Source organism: Pipistrellus kuhlii, unplaced genomic scaffold (genome assembly GCF_014108245.1).
Source record: "Pipistrellus kuhlii isolate mPipKuh1 unplaced genomic scaffold, mPipKuh1.p scaffold_m20_p_16, whole genome shotgun sequence".
Lineage (NCBI taxonomy): Eukaryota > Metazoa > Chordata > Mammalia > Chiroptera > Vespertilionidae > Pipistrellus > Pipistrellus kuhlii.
In genome coordinates, this window is record NW_023425471.1 from 30,010,187 (window position 1) to 30,029,021 (window position 18,835).

At 39.8% G+C, this 18,835-nt stretch overlaps 1 protein-coding gene and 1 pseudogene across 1 annotated transcript in view; both read right to left on the minus strand.

Moving 5' to 3' along the window:
* BEX4 (brain expressed X-linked 4) overlaps positions 1 to 18,835 on the minus strand; it is a 667,575-nt gene that overhangs the window by 294,564 nt on the left and 354,176 nt on the right. The gene's annotated exons all lie outside the window — the stretch shown is intronic.
* LOC118720244 lies at positions 744 to 1,334 on the minus strand (annotated as a pseudogene).

Consider the following 18,835-nt stretch of genomic DNA (forward strand, 5'->3'; position numbering starts at 1 on the left):
TGTAAAAATATTCAGACCCTCACACAAACACTTCTTGAATGGAACGATTTTATTTTATTTTTTATATTTGGAATTCTTCATTTCATTAAGGTTTTCACAAAATACGAAGCTCAAAGATAATTGTCTAAGTCCACCATAAAATAGAACCAAATAAGTCATTAATACACAAGCATAATAAACTTTTTCATTTTAAAAAATATAAATAACAACAATGTTCAAGGTTTTATAATTTTCTTCTGTCTGTGAGTTTCTCTTTAGGGATTTTATGTCATAGACCCTTAATTAATGAGTACTTATACCTGTCATCAGGATACACTGCCCACAAGTAAGGAAAACCACTGTGGATACATTCCTGAGGGTAGCACACTCTGATCTCTGTCACCTCAGCCTATTGAAAATTAAACAATCAGACATCCTCAAATCAATTCTCACAGTTTCATTAATTTTCATTCTATTAGAAAGTAATAATAGAAACAAGTAAGTTCTGAGCAGCATTTAAGCTCTCATAAGGTCAATCATAAGGATGAGATGGGGGAAAAAATGGGCTTTTTTCCTAGATACAATATTTTTCTTTTATGCAGAACCCCCACCCTAACAATATAATTTAAACAGTGTTTTTTATTGATACATTTTTTAGATTAAATAATGTTGAAAGAAAGGATGATATTTTGGTTTGGCATTTTAGAAGAGGGCAATGTGAAGAGGTTAATGTTGAGAAAATACCAATGAAAGTACAGGAGTCATTACACTGGTGAAATTTGGAGGAAGAGCCAGGGCCCTTGCCTTGGGAATGAAATCTGAGGGAATGAAGACTCTTCAGCAGACAGTCCACTTATCTGTCTCACCAGGACCTTCTTGTTCTTGTTGAGAGGGCTCCTTTCTTCATTACTGGCATCTTCACCAAGATGTGTCAGTTCTGGTCCAAAGAACCAATAAGGAGGTTCTGCATGTGGGCTAGGTGCCTCCACCAGGACAGCAGCAGATTCACCACCTTGTCCAAGTCCCCAATGAATAACTTGTACTTGTCAAACTCACTGGGCTTGCAGAGCTCACTGATCAAAGTCTCTACTTCTTCTCCCAAGGCATTGAGCTTGATGGCCATTCGCAGAGTCTCCTTCTCTTTCTGGAGTGTCTCAAGGTTGTGGGTAAGGCTTCCCATCAGCGTGGCCTTCTTTCTGTTGACATCTCCCTGCTCCTCTTCTTTATTCAATTCTTTCTGGTATATCTTTAACTATGTTTAGAAGTTCCACTTTGGGAACAGATACACAGTAGAAGTCAGGACAGTTGACCGACATGTCCTTTGCTTTCTTGTTTTCACCCCCTCTTGCTTTCATATCCTGGACAGTTGCCAGTTCTTTGCACCACCTTCCTATTTATTCTGTTTTCCTGCAGCAAGTGAAGCATTTTGAGGAAACAAGTATCCCATCAGACCCATGGTTGTCTTCATTCTGGAGTCTGCCAGAGACTTTATTCTGATGTCTTCTGAGGACCAGAACTGACACAAAAGAGAACTATTTTATTATTTATTTTTAAAAAACATATATTTTTATTGATTTCAGAGAGCTAGAAACATCAATGATGAGAGATAATCATCAGCTTCTTCTTGCACAACTCTTACTGAGGATCAAGCCCACACCTGGGCATGTGTCCTGACTGAATCAGACCATGACCTCCTGGTTTATAGGCTGATGCTCAGCCACTGAGCCACACTGGCTGGACAGAAGAGGGCTATTTTAAAAGAAAATTTTTCATAAAGTAAAAACTTGTGGTTCTGTTGAAGAGGAGTTCAAATAACTGGATCTGGGCTATTCATCATATATGTGCGTGCATACACACACACACACACACACACACTATCATCATGCTAATAGACCCTTCTTTTTATTTTTTTAAATATATCTTTATTGATTTTAGAGAGGGAAGGAGAAGGAGAGAGAGATAGAAACAATGATGAAAGAGAATCATTGATTGGCTACCTCCTGCATGTCATCTACGGGGGATCAAACCCACAACCTGGGCGTGTGCCCTTGACCAGAATCGAACCTGGGACCCTTCAATCCACAGGTTGATGCTCTATCCAGCGAGTCAAACTATCTAAGGCAATAGACCATTCTTATAGCATAAAATCTTAAATTCTATAATAGTGATAACTATTTTAAAAATACCCATGTGAAATACACCCTTTAGCAATAACCAAAAATGTGGCTATCGTGATATTTATTCTGACATTATTTTCATCCAGAAAATAATTATTGTTTGGCAGGTAAGATTAGTTCTACATTTAAAAAATATTCTACTGCACATTATTTGTACAATTACTTTTAGTTAACTTCATTATCACTTAAATACAGCAAATAGTTTCTAGCTGAAAGAACAACCCTAGATAGGACTAAGATAATACCTGATGTCTCTTAATGTAAGAGCTGCATGGTGATGTGAAGATGATGAATAATATAAAAATGAAAAATTAGAGATCAGGGGTATAGGACTCTCTTTCACGGCCCGCGTAGAAAGAGGTCCAATTCAGGGTTCAGGTTCTGGAGAAGGGCCGCACACAAATGAAGAGACTTGAAGAAATTCAATTTGGTGATATGGGGGGGCCAGGCGGTAGTCCAACTCTAGTGGTAGAACTACTCCCTGCTCTGGCCCTGCCATCCCGTTTTATTGAGGCTTTGGGGAAAACATCTTAGGCAACATAAACAAAAATTTACATGTAGCCATTAGGCAGGAAATAACAGAAACTTTCACGGGACAAACAAGGTAGATTCTGCTTCAGCTAACAATGTCTCAACTAAAGGTTAGAGCAATTAAGGTTGTTGACCAGCCTTCCTGGCTTCCTGTCAACATTTCTTTTTTAGTGAAACTGATTTGGTTTTCAGCACAGGTGTGCACATGAAATAAGAGGAAATGGAATGCTGAAATTATTTCTTAACTCCAAACTCTAAGGGATGATTAAGGGACGAATACTTAAACTTGTTCCTGCCTTAACCAATCATAGAAGATAATCTCAGGTTATTGAAAGCTATTTTCTATAGTTCTCAAACAATGAGAACTTTCTAAATGTTTATAAAATATATGACACATTTAGAGTAATTCTGGCAGAGATGCTAAATCACTTGGTAGGATATTCCCTTTAAACCCTTTCTATGACAGTGTGATGGGATGGGGAGCAGAAAACAAGAATGAGAACATATGAAAGTGTATACTTTGACACAAATACATTAGGCATACACAGATACTTTTCTGTAAAAGTTCTGTAGAACTTCATTTTCATAGAAAATATATATGTATTAATAAATATGAAAGCTTTTCATGCCAATAAAATACACTTTAACAACATAAATAACAACAATTTTCAAGGTTTTATAATTCCCACACTCCCCAGAGATCCTGATTGAATATTCCTTTACAAGTGGTTTGGGATTCACATTTGGAGAAACAATGCTTTTGAGGGATTTCTGTCCCTCCCCATATTGGAAGGAATGAAATTACACTCTATTTTTATGCTTACCTTGACCTACTGGCTATTTCAGTGGAATATTTCTTGTGCATGACCTATCCGCTAATTTTTTTTTGATGAGTAAATGTTGCACTAATTAAAGGACATGATAGAATATTAGAGAAACCACCCAATTACTCAGATAACACTGTGTAAATTAGAATCCCAAAACATTATGTTCTTAAGAGCCCAGCACTCCAACTCTCAGAATTTGCTATTCAGCTTCAGTACACAGCTACTACTGCCAATCTTCAAATGTGTTTAAAAGACTTTCTTTTTATGCATGAATGCCCCTTTCAAATATTGACAAGAAAGTAAGTAAACAATTATGCAGTTAAACAAAACATATCTGTGGGCCAGATCTAGGGACTTAGGGACCTAGACCTAAAAAGTCCACTGGTTTGAGAACTTTGTCTTAGGAATTAACTGTTCTGAAGCATGGGGTGTCAAAAATAAAACAAACTGTATTTTATGATGTATTATCTGAGTTTCAAGGTGGGATAGGGCTCGATAGGTAGGTGCCTAATGTGAGGAAATGAGCCTTTCAGGAAGCAAGATAAACAAATACAATGACATTGCGTCATGAAAAAAATCATAGTCTTCACGAGAATCTATACGTGGACTTAATATTGCTGAATCATAAAGTACGAGTGTTGAGGTGGGAGCAGAAAGAGGATAAGATTAGGGAGGTAATAGTGGGAAGCCATGACCTTTGAGTATCCAACAAGCAATGGAGAGCTAGTGATAAATGACAGCAATACAAAAATAGATTGGAGGGATTGAGATCAGAGGAAAGGTGATCAGTGGCACAGATACCATAGTTCTGAAAAATGATGAAGAGGACTTGAAATAAGGCAATGAAAATGAGTCTGGAGAAATTTCTAAGATGATTGCCAACAGGCCGGCAGGCTACAAGATAGTGAGTGGGAGAACAAAAGGAGAATGTGTGGATGTGCGAGGAGTGTATGTATTTGTGAGTGAGGAATAGCTATATTTCAAGGAATTGTTAGGGACTGTGGGACTGGGCTCCCCTGGCCAGGCAGCCTATACTAATGCTGAAATCTATCCCAGAGCAGCCTGCTCTGCATAGAGAGTGCGCAATCTTGAAGGGGAGAGTGGCGGTGATCTGAAGCCCATCCTTAACTTCAACTGGGAAGACCCTCAGATACCTCCCGGGACCCTACAACCACAATCCCCAGGGATCAGCTACCCCAACTGTGAACCCAGGAGCACCAAGACTCCAGCCTCTCCAACCGCAGGCACCTAGAAAGTGTGTCCCGGAGGAGACATTCAGCGTGGGTATGTAGATGACCCCTGTGCCTTCTCACAGAGCAGGAAAAAGGAATAGCCGAGTCGATTAATATCCACCTAGAATTGGCGAATAAAACACAGCTGGTGAGAAATCCGGGGACGATGAGGAAATCCGTGGGCAGAAAGGTCAGCTATTACCTAGGGTAGGGGTGTCGAACTCAATCAGAGAAGGGGCCAAAATCTAAAATCCAGCCTAAATCGCGGGCCGAATGGTTTACTGAACAGTCATAAACTGTCATTGTGATGGAAACGCAGCGGAGTGCAGTGATGACAGCGCGGTGCGGGCCACATTGCAAGGCCTGGCGGGACGGATTTGGCCCGTGGGCCTTGTGTTTGACACATGTGACCTAGGGAGAGGTGAGATCTGGGGTCCAGGCTGAAGGTCAAACATGCGTGAAATGTGTGCAGCGTGAACTAGAGTCTCAAAGGAAGACTGCACCCCACAAAATATGCCTGTTGGGGTAAGTGTAGCCCTTGAATGTGGAAGGGGGTCCACAGGGCTGCAGCAGAAGGAGACTATATAAATTAATTCATGGCAGGGCTGGGCCCAGGAGGGCAGTCTAGAGTTCTGCCAGTGTGCCGGCTGAGGAGTGCCAGGGGAAGACGCGAGTCTGGGTGCATCCTGTGGCTTTTTTTTTTTTCTTCTTATTTTCTTTTTCTTTTTCTTTTTCAAATTCTTCTGATTACTAAGCCCAGTGCATAGGATCTCCCAACTAAAAGACACTGGCCGAGACTGCAGGGGAAAGCTGTTTTTGTGGAACCTGGAGAACAGATCGTGGAGAAACGAGCAGAAAGCCAGCTTAGGGCAGTCCATCCCTCTAACCCAGCATTAAGTGCAACAGGGAAAGCCAACTAAATGCTGGCTAGGGGAGGAGCCTTTTAGCCCAGGATATCAATACAGAAACACTGCCACCCAGAGGTTATATCAGAAATTGACTCTTGTGTGAATGCAACTAAAGGCAGGTAAGAAAGAGCTCCCAGCTGTTTGAAAAAAGGATTGTGGCTTATGATGCAAATGAGCTGTGGAGTGCAGGGAACTCCAATACTGGCTGTCTACCTGACAGGAAACAGACCTGCCTAACAGAACAGTAGAGGAAGTGAACGACCTTCACTACTTCACTACTTTATTTTTTCTTTTATTTGAGAAACTAATACAATTTAACAAAAGGCAGATATCAAAAAAAAAATGGGCAATGGACCTAAATAGATGATACTTTTCAAAAGAGAGCATAAGGAAGGCCAAGAGACATATGAAAACATGCTCACAATCACTAATCATCCGAGAAATGCAAATCAAAATGACAGTGCAGTACCATCTCACATCTGTCAGAATGGCAATCATCAACAAATCAACAAACAAGTGCTGGCAAGGATTCAGAGAAAAAGGTACCCTCGAGCACTGTTGGTGGGAATGCAGACTGGTGGGAGGGCACCCACTGTGGAGAACAGAATGGAGTTTCCTCAAAAAACTAAAAATGCAACTCCCATTTGACCCAGTGATCCCACTTCTAGGACTGTATCCCAAGAAAACAGAAACACTAATCAGAAAGGATTATGCACCCATATGTTCATAGCAGCACATTTTACAATATAATAGCTAAGATTTGGGAACAGCTTAAATGCCATCAGCAGATGAGTGGATTAGAAAACTGTAGTACATCTACACAATGGAATACTATGCTGCTATTAAAAAGAATGAACTTTTACCATTTGCAGCAGCGTAGATGGAACTGGAAAGCATTATGCTAAGTGCAATAAGCCAGTCGGAGAAATATAAATATCACATGATCTCACTCATATGTGGGATATAATGATCAACTTAGTTTGATGAAGAAGAATAGAAAGATCTAGAGACAAATGGTAGGGGAGGGGAGTTAGAGAGCAACCATAGGACTTATATGCATGCATATTAACATAACCAATGGACACACACACTGGGGCGGTGGGAGCTTGCCCGAGTGGGGAGGGATGTGGGAGGGGGTCAATTGGGGGAAAAGGAGACATATCCGAAACTTTTGAGAAAAAAAAAAAAAGCGAGGGCATATCTAAAAGAAACTTTGCACAGATGCACCAAGACACATTCATATCAACAGAAATGGATGGGATATTGTACAGCACTGATAACTGACAATGAATAAACTACAGTTACATGGCTAATCTCAGGAACAAAATGTTTAGTAAAAGAAACAAGTCCCTAAATGCTACATAGAAAAAGATACACATTTTCATGAAATTTGAAAACAATAAAAACCAAACCATTCTGTTTAGGCATATATCCATGTGGTAAGAATATATGTAAAGAATATAGATATAATTGATATAAATCAATATATTTGTTTCTCTGGGAGGAAAGTTTTGGAAAAGATGGTGACAATATTTAAATTATCAGCAATATTCCAGTTCTTTGGTTGGGTACTGGATTCACACGTTTTTAATTTAGATGAGTCATTTGATAGACACGCAGTTGTTCATGGGGACATAATGAAAATATGTCATGACCAAGAATGCTGCTTATTTCTGTAATCTGTATTGATGTTTTCCACTGGACACCTGCCTTGTCTGCCCGTGTTAAGCCAACTCCTGTCACAGACAGCTATAAGAAAGACAGGAGATGTATTTTAGAGATATTTGGGGTGGAATCAATCGGTTTTCCCAGACATTATTTTCCCCCTTGAATTGGTTTTAGATGACTCTGTAAGGCCCAGGTACTTTCATATCCCTTACTTTTTGCCCTTTGCCATTGGTCATCTTCGCTTCTCCACAGAAGGGAGAAGTGTGAAGCCAATGAGTGGAGAGAGGGAGGAGGCGGCCCGCGGGAATAAAGGGTTTTTATTGGCAGAGAGGAGCTAGGACTAGGCAGAACCTGAAGAGATAGAAAGAGGGGCAAAGGGGGCGGGGTTAAGAGGGAGGCGGGGCTAAGGGATTTAAAGGGAGCGAGGCGCCAGTGCAATTGTCTAGGCTTCGCTGCAATGGAGGAGCCCAGCACAGTCATATCTTTGGTGGCAGAGTCTTCCCCTGACGTAGCTACTTTTTCTGCAGCCTCCTCCTGCCCCTCCTTCTCCTGTCCCTCCTCCTCCTCCTGCTCCTCCTCCTGCCCCTCCTCCTCCTGCCCATGCTCCTCCTGCCCCTCCTCCAGCTCCTCCTACACCGCCTGCTTTTCCTCCTACACCGCCTTCGTGGCTGCGGGGGGCAGCAGTGATTGAGTCTGCCTCCTCCGCCACCTCCACCCCTGCCAGCTCTCCTGCAGGTGGCTGTGGCGACAGCGGCAGCGGAGGCTTTGGCGGCTCCACTATGGCGGCGGCGGGGAGGGGGGGGCAGTAGTTTTAAAGTAGACACCCGCCCTTGCCTCAGAGAAGGTGAGTTCCCGTCCCGGGATGTGGGGGCGGCCCCATCTCCTTCGCTGCCTCTCTTCAGCCTGCCCAAGATCTGAAGGGGCGCTGTTTGCCACCCCCCAACCCCCCACCTGCTGTGGCGCAGTAAAAGGCCAAGCTCATCCCGCCCCACCTCGCCAAAGTAACCCCCAGTGTGCAAGATGGACCGAAGCAGAGAGTGACTTCTCTAATCCGCCCCCCCCCAAAAAAAAATGGGGCTCCCAGGAAAAGGAACCTCAGGTATTCACAAGGCAGGAGTTTGAAGGGGGGAAAAGCCCCTAATTTCTCTCCCAGTCGGGCCCCCTCAGTATGCTCTAGCAAGCTGAGGTGTGATTTGGTAAAAGATAGGATCAGGGAAGGGGGAGAGAGTGATGGATGAGAAAGGGGGCAGAGATCCGAAGAGTAAAGGTAAAAGAAATCAGAGAGAAGAAATCCCCCTTTGGTTTAGAATTTGGGGGTGTTAGAGTGTATACTTTAGCTTTCAAGTAGGATCTGTTTGATTTTAGAATCCTAGGGTCTGGTGGAGGAGGGAGTTGTACTGAGGAAAGGAGAGGAAGACAGTGTGGCAGAAGCACCGACTTCAGGAATCACTTCAGAGAGTTTTCTTTGGCTATTTGAGAATGAAACCTTGTACAGCAAGGTTTATGGACTCATCTTTAAGGTGGTTTTGGTTTTAATAAGTGCTGTTGTACCTACAACACATATTCCTAACAGAAAAAAATGTATTTCTTGATTATTTCAGTATATGGCATTTAGTTCACACAAAGTACTATATACTTGTAAGCAGCCTGCTAGTAGCAAACTGTAAAATTTGCCATTGTTTTGAAGCATCTTTTGTAAATGTTTCTTACGTGGTTGAAAAAGATTCCAATTGGAGACCTCTAAAGCATTTTGCCGACATAAACTTGGTATTAATTTTCATTATTCGCCGTTACCTTATGTTGCTAACTTGCCTCCAAAGTGAAAAGTCATGGACTCCAAAATAGAGTAGAACAATGTAAGTTCCTTTTTCTTAGGAGCACACCTCATTAAAATTTCCCCATAAAAGGATTTTTCTTTTCACACTCTTAAATGACACATCCCGGTGCGCTATTCCATATCTGTTCGCACCTTTCACTTTGGAGGAAAAGCAAAGCAGTAAAAAAAAATATCTTACAATATTTCTCATAGGCTCATTACATACATGCCACTTACTAAATATAGAAATTTGAAATACACTGTGATGTGATGTTTTTATTAACTCACTCACTGAAAGCAACCTTTGAAATCCTCTGTTTAATGTCTTCAGCCAGCCTGGATTTGTACAGTTGTTCTGGGATGAAAATATGAAATCTCCTAGATTTTTGTTTTATACCAAACTTTCTGTCTATAACCAGCAAGGAGGAGAGAACAGTGTTATAGGTGGCCATGACCACAATTCAGTTTGGCTCCCATGGCCTTTGCATAGTAAGGTTTAAATTAGTATTTCATGGAGAAAATGGCTTTTTTGCCTGGCTTGGTTGAAATGTCTTTTAATATATGCAGGTTTTAACAGCTTTAAGAGATAAAATTCATAAAGTAGCTGCAATACCATATCTATAGTATTGCTAGCTGGTAAAACGAGGAGAGCCCTAGTGTATGAGGCTAGGTTCTGTTGTTAATCTACTAAAATTTATTGCCCTGAACAGATCCCAAGCTTCCTGGATTGGAGTTTTGACATTTTTGAAGTACAGGTTTTGGACTATCCAGAGTCCGAGGTTGTTTTCAGATCTGAACATATGAACCATGATTTTGCAGCTCTGTATTAATATTCTTTCAATGGCATTTCCATGGCTGTGCACTAGAAACCGTAAGAAACCTTGCCCAAATAGTATCACCTGATATTTAGTGAGTAATAAAATCTGTGTTGTTAGTGTTGAGACAATTTACTAGGATATGAAAAACCAAACATAATTGCTACCAAAAAACTATCATTTTATTTTAGGTAAATATCCTTCATTAACTTCAATCCAAATAAAACTCTCTTACCTTTTCATATAGTACACTGTCTAAAACACTATTAGGTCTCAAAATATTTTTGTTTAGATCTTTATAAAGGCCATAAATGATTGTAATTTATGATAGTGGATAAAGGAGAAGAGAGAAAAATGTTGTTTGGTGGTGTGCCAATATCTTGTGTGTTTTTTAAGCTCTCGTTAGGAGATTCTCTTAAAGGTGGCAAAGAATTGTCAAGATTTTAATTATTGCTCGTCTGCTCCAAATAGGACCATTGAAAGTGTCTTTCTATAAACTATTTGCGGATCCATTTTCAATGATAGCTAACCTTCCTAAGGATCTCATCCGTCTTGAGTTGGTAATGGCAGTGGAGGTTAGAAATTGCAAAGCAGGGAAGACTAGAAACTTTCAAGGTTCCAAATGGGAAGGCAATCAGCCTAAAAATAAAAACGAGCAAAAGTGTCCAGTGAACACACATGAAAAACACATACCCAGAATCCATGGTAAAGGGAATAATGTGATTTTGTAGGGCACTTCCATCTTTCAGTCACTGAAGTTTTTAAAAATAAACGTGTTCAATGGCTCAAAAATGAATTTTCATCCAGTATTGATATCCCTGATGTAATCATAGTAAAAAAAAAAAAAAAAAAATTAAACAAAAACCCTCTTTAAGAAAAATAAATTATTTAATGGATTCTGTTTTAGACTGGAGGGCATTCTGGATTTGTATTTAGTTACTAATTAATTTGCATAGCAATGACCTAACAAGACTTCCCTTTGTCTCTATATTATTCAGTAAAGTTTCAGGTTCACCATAAGAAACCTAGTTAATAGCCTTTCCTTTATTCATTTAAGAATCATTTATTGAACACCTGTGTGTGTGTGTGTGTGTGTGTGTGTGTGTGTATAAGTGTGTGCACACCACACACTGCTGAGTACTGAGGATATACAGATGAATTAGACACAGTTATATTAAAGAACTTGATAGTAAAATATAAAATGAATAAGATCATTGGGGAAATGCAGTTTTAAATATAACTAGTTGGACTCCTAAACTATAGAACTTTTTCATTTTTTTAATTATAAATCTGTACTCTTCCCATGGTGGCTTATCTATATATATAAAAAGGCTAGGGACTTTGACCTGGAGACTTGGAGTTTGATCACTTGCTATGACATGTGCTGACCACCAGGGGGCAGTGCGGAATGAAGGAAGGTCCCTGCTGGCAGCTGGAAGGCCCTGATTGGCTCTGATCACTGGCCAGGCCTGGGGACCCTACATGTGCACAAATTTCATGCACCAAGCTTCTATAAACACAATGAAACACATGATATTGTTAATCTAATGTTGATATCTAGGAAGAATAATTAGAAAATTGTTAGAATTAATTTTTAATCCTCTGCATTTGACATGGTAGGGATGTCTGGAGAAAAGTTAATGACCATTTGTTAGTTTCTGACCCTCTATCTTGATTAGGTGTCAATATGTGAAGACATTGACTAAGTATGTCTCCTACTGTATTCATCACCTATCTGTTAGGATTATTTTCTACCTGAAACGAGTCTTGCAGATCCATCCACATTTACTAACCTGTTGGAATGAATGGCATGGTGGCTTTCTCATGCAAAGTAACTATCATGGGATCAAGTATATTAATGGATTTAAATAGGATTTAAACTCAGTTTTTCACAATCATATCTTCTGAACTAGTTAGCCACAGAGTGCTTATGATTATAAAAGTTCAAGATTTAGCCAAAACCAGTTTGGCTCAGTGGATAGAGTGTCAGCCTGCCGTGGACTGAAAGGTCCCGGGTTTGATTCTGGTCAAGGGCATGTGCCCAGTAGGAGGTGTGCAAGAGGCAGCTGATCGATGATTCTCTCTGATTGTTGTTTCTAACTCTCTATCCCTCTGTAAAAAAATCAATAGAACATATTTTTAAAAAAAAGTCTTAGTAAACATTAAACATATAACTAGTATTCCCAATTAATTTTGTTAATTTCATTGTATTTTGTAATTGTTAATATTACATGGGAAAACCTTTACCAAAACTTGCCAAACTCACATGTCATATTTATCTTCTAGCCTGAGAAAATAAGGATACTAGATAGTGTTACAGTTAAGAGTGTTCAACAGGTCTTTATTTCTGGCTAAGTTAATATCTCTGAAAACTCCTGAAATGGGGTGTGGACTTTAGGGGAAAAAGAGAGTTAAAACATCTTGGCAAGGATAGCATAGGCACTTCCCTGGTCTCCTATAATTTACTGTTGAGTTCTTCTCATTCTTTCTTAAAATTATGGTGGTATTAAAATATTGCAAATGTCGTCAGTTATTTTCAAAAATTATTTTTTAAAAATAAAAAATGTTTGAGGAAGGCTATCTCTAAAAGTGTAATCAAAGAGACTATATAGCACATATACTCTTTGCAGAATTAACATAATTATTTCTCAGATTTATTAATGTCTGGCTTTAACCCTGTGACTAAGAATGAGATTTGTGTATAGTATTACAGTCAACCCTTCTGAAGTTTGCTCAATTCTTGTCACTATATTAAAATAGGATATGCAGAGTTCTTTACAATTTTCTATATATCTATATCTATATTATTTATATGTATATTATTTATGTTTATGTTTAGGTTCAAGATCAGTTGGAATGTAAAATTTCCACTTCAGCAAAGCATTAAAACAATTAATAGCTGCCCTGGCCAGGTGACTCAATTAGTTGGAGTATCGTCCCCTGCACCAGAAGGTTGTGTGAGTTTGATTCCTGGTCAGGATACATACCTAGGTTTTGATTTTGCTCCCTGATTGGGGCATGTCCAGGTGGCAACTGATTGATATTTCTCTCTCACATTGATGTTTATCTCTCTCTCCCAGCCTCTCTCTCTAAAGATCAACAAAAATATATCCATGGGTGAGGATTAAAAATTAAAGAAACAACAATAGTTAATAGCTATTATTGCCATAAACAACTGATGGGTTATGTTATATTAAGAAAGAGGTGTAGGGTTTTGTACAACTAAATCTGTCATATAACAAATGCAAGTAATATTCAATTTATTAAATATAGCCAATTTTATATAAAGTAGAGTCATCTAATTTGAATAATCTAAATTTCTTCGCAAGGTAACTGACGAACATTTAATTGGGGTGAAGAGAGAAAATTCTCTTACCTAGAATTGATGAGATGTGATAATCTTCTGATTCCTTCCTCTGAGATCGTATAAGGTTTTAAATTATATTAGTGGGAATAAACCAAATTGTAGGCATAGATTCATTATTCTGTTCTGACTCAAGCCATAAATGTTATTCTTTTGTCACAAAAATCTATTTCATCTTAAATTGTCTGGTGTTACATAGCAGTATTAATTAGAAGAAAGTTTCAATCATGATAATTTAGTTACCACACTCAATTGCATTTTTGGATAAAGAAGTTAAATCTGTTTTACTCTAGTATAATACAGTAATACAACTACTTGGAGTAGGCACATTCCAACAAGGTCCCTAAAAAGTGAGTTTCTGGCAAGTAAATCAATCCCCTTTGCTTTTTATGTCATCAAAGGCAAATATTCTGGTACAAGCTGAATTGCATATTTTTATATCAACATATGGGATTTTATTAATGCCCAAGTCCATAGAATGTGAAGTATTAGTACTCACATTTGTATTTAACTGACTTAAGAACCTTCCCCTGCTATTACTAATGTCTTCCCCAGATTACAGAAATTATTTTCATAGTTCAAGTCCACCTGAGTACAGAATCATATCTTTTAAAGTTTAGCTTCCCATGTAAACATTCCTTGTAGGAAGAAACTAAATTAAATAAAATTAATTTCATTAATAAAAAGTTGGTTGATTCATTCTCTTACCAAAGGTTAAAGACACACGTAAATATAATCAAATTGTAGGAGCATTGAATACATGAATTTCTTATCAGATCCAATTTATAAATTGTCACCTATTTCATTTGCAGTAATCCTCAAAAATGTTATTCAGGAGAGGATGGCTCTTGGTAGCAAAACACAGATTTATTACTTGTTCATGCAGTTTCCTCTGCATGATGTATTGATGTGTGGCAATTGTCCTTCATGCTGTGGTCCAGGGAGAAGAAGGTGTTTTCATGCTCCCCCCCCCATATATATGTATATTTAATATGTTTTTATTTCTTTCAGAGAGAGGAAGGGAGAGGGAGAGAAAGATAGAAACATCAATGATAACAGAGAATCATTGATCAGCTCCTTCCTGCATGCTCTCAACTGGAGATCCAGCCTACAACCTGGGCATGTGCCCCAATTGAGACTCGGACTGTGACCTTCTGGTTCATAGGTCAATGCTCAACCACACCGGCCTGGTATTCCCAATATGTATTTAACTATGATAGAATATACATAACAAAAATTGCCATTTTAAACATTTTAAGTATGCAATTCAGTAATTAAATTCAGCATTAAGTACATTCACGTTATGCAACAACCATTACCACTATCAATCTCCAGAAATTTTTTATCATCCAAAACTGGAACTCTGTACCTGTAGGTCATAGTTTTGTTATATGACCATATTCCTCCACTCTCATGAACTTTACTGATGTGTCTAATTTCTGGAAAACAACAGATATTTAAAAGTTATATGTAAACCCTGGCTGGTGTGGCTCAGTTGATTGCACTGCATCGTGTACTGAAATGTTGCTGGTTCAATTCCAGGTCAGGGCACGGGCCTGGCTTGTTGCTTGATACCTGGAAGGGGGCATGCAGGAGGCAACTGATCAATGTTTCACTCTCATATCAACGTTTCTCTCTCTCCCTCCCTTCTTCTCTCTCTAAAAATAAATTAAAAAAAAACTTTTAAAATTGCCGAAATCGGTTTGGCTCAGTGGTAGAGTGTCGGTCTGCGGACTGAAAGGTCCCAGGTTCGATTCCAGTCAAGGGCATGTACGTTGGTTGCGGGCACATCCCCTGTAGGGGGTGTGCAGGAGGCAGCTGGTAAATGTTTCTCTCTCATCGACATTTCTATCTATCTATCTCTCTCCCTTCCTCTCTGTAAAAACCAATAAAATATATTTTTTAAGAAACCTTTAAAAATAAAAAAAAACATAGTCAAAACCGGTTTGGCTCAGTGGATAGAGCGTCAGCCTGCGGACTGAAGGGTCCCGGGTTTGATTCCGGTCAAGGGCATGCACCTTGGTTGCGGGCACATCCCCGATAAGGGGTATGTAGGAGGCAGCTGATCAATGATTCTCTCTCATCGATGTTGCTAACTCTCTATCCCTCTCTCTTCCACTCTGTAAAAAATCAATAAAATATATTAAAAAATTAAAAATTAAAAATAAAAAACATGTTATATTTAATTTGTTAACATTTGACAACCTTAGAAAGTACAATTTATTGTGGCTACAGATCATAGGACAATGCATTAAATATCGGTTTTATTTTACCTTTTCCAGATCCTATTAGTTTAAGCCCTTATTCCATTATCAAACTTAGGTTCTCTTCCCATTTTGAACCTAGTTTTTGACAGTACTTTTTTATTTCCCACTGTTTTTATTTTATTTTATGCTAAAACACAAATTAATTGTATCAGCACCAGAAACACTTGTATGTTTCAATGGCATTTTTTCCAATCCATATTTGAGAGGTCACAGTTGTATCATTAAGATCTCACTACCAAGTTGCACTAAAATGGGCTTTGATTCAGAGTACAAAATCTTGATTCCCATCCATACCTTTTTTCCAAATTCATGATAGCATACAAAATTCAAATATGTGAGGGAATGAAGAACACTTGAGAAGTGCTATGCTAGGAATAGTAAAACAACATTCCTGAGAATACCCTGCAGTTAATTACCTTCCCATGTTCAAAGAAGTCCATTTACTGCAGATGAGAGATGAGGTCATACTTCACAGCATTCAGTAATTTGTCATTGGATATTCTTTTCTGTATTTCTAAAATTTAATTTACTGTATATTACAGTTGATATTCAATATTATTTTAAACTAGAGGCCTGTGTGCACAAAATTTGTGCACTGGGGGGGGGGGTTCCTCAGTCCAGCCTGCACCCTCTCTAATCTGGGACCCCTTGGGGGATGTCCAACTGCCAGTTAAGGCCTGATCCCAGGGATTGGGCTTAAACCAGCAGTCAGACATCCCTCTCACAACCCACAACTGTTGGCTCCCAACCTCTTGCCTGTCTGCCTGCCTTATTGCTCCTAACCTCTTCTGCCTGCCAGCCTGATCACCCCCTAACCACTACCCTGCCAGCCTGATCAGGTCTAACTGCTCCACTGCTGACCAGATCGCCCCTAACTTTCCTCCCCAGCTGGCCTGATTGCCAACTGCCCTACCCTGAAGGCCCAGTCACCCCCAACAGCCCTCCCCTGCAGGCCCAGTTGCCCCCAACTGTACTCCGTGCAGGCTAGGTTGCCCCCAACTACCCTCCCCTGCTGGCCTGGTCCCCCCAAAATGTCCTCCCTTGCAGGCCTGGTCACCCCTAACAACCCTCCCTTGCAGGCCTGGTCACCCCAACTGCCCTCCGCTGCAGGCCCCGTTTCCTCCAAATGCTCTCCCTCCCCTGCAGGCCTGGTCACCCCCAACTGTCCTTCCTGCTAGCCCAGTCACTCTCAACTTCCCTCCCCTGCTAGCCTGGTTCCCCAAACTGCCCTCCCTTGCAGGTCTGGTACTCACAATTGCCCCACCCCTGCCAGCCTGGTCACCCCCAACTGCCCTCCCTTGTAGGTCTGGTCCCCCCAACTTCCCTCTCCTGTAGGCCCAGTTATCCCCAACTGCCCTTCTTTTCAGGCTGGTCCCCACAGCTTCCCTCCCCTGCAGGCCTGGTCCCCCCAAAATGCACTCCCCTTCAGGACCAGTTGCCCCCAACTGCCCTCCCCTGCAGGCCTGGTCACCCCTAACTGCCCTCCTCTGAAGGCTCATTCCCTCCCAAATGCTCTCCTTCCCCTACAGGCCCGGTCTCTCCCAACTGCCCTTCCCTTCTGGCCTGATCACCCACAACTGCCTTCCCCTGCTAGTCATCTTGTGGTGGCCATTTTGTGACCACATGGGGGTGGCCATCTTTGTGCAATGGTGTGATGGTCAATTTGCATATCACATCTTTATTATGTAGGATTAATTTCAGGTTTACAGCATAGTATTAAACAGTTATATAATTATGAAGTGATCCCCCAATAAGTTTAGTACCCACTTGGCACCATAGACAGTTATTACAGTATTATTGACTATAATTACTTAGTTGTACTTTTTTGTTGTTAATCCTCATGCAATGATATTTTTCCATTGGTTTTTTTAAAAGAGAGTAGAAGGGTGCTGGCTTCGGCAGCACATATACTAAAATAAAAGAAAGTAGAAGGAAGGAAAGGAGGGCAAGGAAGGGAGGGAGAGAAAGAGAGAAACATTGATGTGAGGGAGACATGTCAATTAGTTAGCCTCCCACATGCAGGGACCTGTGGTTCAAACCTGCAATCCAGGCATGTGCCCTTGACTGAGATTCAAACCCTGACCCTTCAGTGAGAGGGGTGATGCTCTAACCCCTTAGCTACGCCGACCAGGGCCTTATGCTGTACTTTACATCCCCATGACTATTCTAATGTGTGATCTACATATTTAGATATTTTAGCTCTAGCTCTCTTAATTTCTAATTGAAGTAGATTGAAAGATGCACAGTCACCTGCCATGAATCTAGTATTCATTGTCAAGAAAGAAAAGTAAAGCACTTATACCTAAATTATAACCAAAATAATATATATATATATTTTTCTTTTTGACACTATAATATGATGACTAAAACATTGTACTCTGTAATAGAAATGGTGCGTCTGTTTTTGCAAAGAAGTATTTTGGAGAGAACCATCTTTAGGGTAAGGACATAGACAATGAAATGCAGATAATGGAGAAATAGGGGGAAATATTGGTATCTTTCTAATATTAAGACCTTAAAGTTTGTATGAAATATATAGCTGCTTAAAACTTCAAATCATTTCTTGCGTTTCCTAATAGACTTATTATTTGGAAGCAGTTAAGATATTTGCATCCTTTTGTAAGGACCCCACCAAAATTTTCCTTCTGTATATGTATTCCTATCTAAAATACATTATTCCATCGATGTCAATGAACTTATAGTCAAGTTCAAAAAAAGCTTAAATGGAAATCTGAAAGGTTGTTACATGTTCTTAGTCATACAGCTAGTTAATAGTGGCATAAAGACTATAATGTAATTTCAGTGTAGTGCTTTTTACAACTCTTAAGAACCAATATTAGCTTATATTTAGCAATCAAACTATAAAAATACATGTTTCATATTCTAATCAGTTAAGGGAAAGAAAAACATGAAGAGAGTAAAGAGAAAAGAAAGAAAGGATCAAATATACAAATCCCCAATTTTCTTAAGCTATTCTTAAGCTGATTCCTATGCCTACCAGAATGAACTCCTAAGTCTCAGTTCTATGTGAGAACACTTACTTTAGTTCCTGGCATGTAGTGAATGCTCAGTAAACATTCGTTACTGTCCCAGCCATCTTCCTAACAGCCAATGTCATTTGCTCACCTGACCCCTTATTTAACATCTCCCTGAGATTGCCCTGCCCTCTAGCTCTTCTTCTTGAGACAGGATGAAAAACATCTGTGCTATCAACAGTTTCCTGACCCACTTTCACAATTGGTGATAGACTC